This window comes from Ipomoea nil, unplaced genomic scaffold, assembly GCF_001879475.1.
Source record: "Ipomoea nil cultivar Tokyo-kokei standard unplaced genomic scaffold, Asagao_1.1 scaffold2975, whole genome shotgun sequence".
Classification (NCBI taxonomy): domain Eukaryota; kingdom Viridiplantae; phylum Streptophyta; class Magnoliopsida; order Solanales; family Convolvulaceae; genus Ipomoea; species Ipomoea nil.
Window position 1 is genome coordinate 1,940,001 of NW_017619403.1, and position 1,216 is coordinate 1,941,216.

A 1,216-nucleotide genomic window follows, 5' to 3' on the forward strand; every position below is an offset into this window, starting at 1 on the left:
TGGTAACACCTATAACATGGGAACTGAATCCGCTATTACCCTATAACTTTGGGAGTCTGAGTAACTAATTGGCTAGCACAAATATCTTATAAGCAAAGGTAAACCCAACATTCATGGCAAAAAGGAAGACCTATAGTAGAAAAAAGTTCTAGACCGCAGTGGGCTTGCATTTACTGAACCTTTGCCTCAACCCAGTGCTAGTTTTAAATATCTGACCTGCAATGTGTATCTTCCAGTTCTCATCCTTGGACTATATCTGCCTCTCAGACTAAAATGATGAAAAAAAAAGTGAGAATGTTGAACATCTAATGGTAGACAAGCAGCAGCTTTAGCAAAACACAAGCAATTAAGATTTTTATTGGAGCTATTTAAAAAAAAGTTGTGTTTAGATGTGACTCTGGTGTTTGATCAGTTTGCTTGTTGAAATCTATCTAATTTGCTTAGAATTTTATTTTTCATTGGGTTTTAGTTATGTTCATGAATTGATGCAAAGACCAAACATTTCAAGCTTGCTCTGAATGTGTTTGGACTTTTTGCTCCATTTTGGTAGTCTAAGACAGTTTTTACCTTGAGAAGAAGTTTATAGGCAAGGCGCTCTTGTTACAATCAGAACAGAAATTGCTTTTAGTTACCTTCAGCTAACCTCATTGATATGGATTAATTATTAACTACTTCATTTCATAAATTATTTTGTGTATTGCAGTATTGCTGTGGGTTTCTATATTTTCCTTGATCATGCTGATATCGAGAAATTATTGATGAAGCAGCAGAGCAGAATCTCCGGGATTAGCTTCAAGCTCTTTTGAGAAAAGTTGCAAACAAGTTAGTTGTATTTGCACGGTGGGTAGCCTCAATAACAAAATTGAACTTGTCATTGAGATGTGATGAATTTTCTGTGCACAAATATGTAAAACAATTTTGATACTTTAAATAGTAGGACATGTGACTATGTGAGTAAAGAAGTGAGACCTCCAATAATTAGTCTCCGTGCAGTCATCGTCGTCCACCTGTCTATTTTCTCCTTTTCATTCCCTGGTTCTGTAGGTGGTTGAACAACATTCCCGGTAGGAACAAAGGTATAATGCATTTCCAGAGTCCCTATTATAGATGCTGGGCATAGTTAACACTGGTCACAAACTGTTCTTATAAGTATACAAGCAGAAATTCATAGAAGTTGGGCATAGTTACAAATGCAGATATGCCAATTACAAAGTCT

The 1,216-nt window shown here is 35.9% G+C and overlaps 1 long non-coding RNA gene across 2 annotated transcripts in view; it reads left to right on the forward strand.

The window, feature by feature from the left end:
- LOC109163186 overlaps window positions 1–959 on the forward strand; it is a 3,730-nt gene extending 2,771 nt beyond the window's left edge. For both annotated transcript variants that reach the window (XR_002051213.1, XR_002051212.1), the window contains exon 6: window positions 704–959. This is a non-coding gene — a long non-coding RNA (uncharacterized LOC109163186). The remainder of the gene's footprint in view (window positions 1–703) is intronic.
- The last annotated feature ends 257 nt before the right edge of the window (window positions 960–1,216 follow it).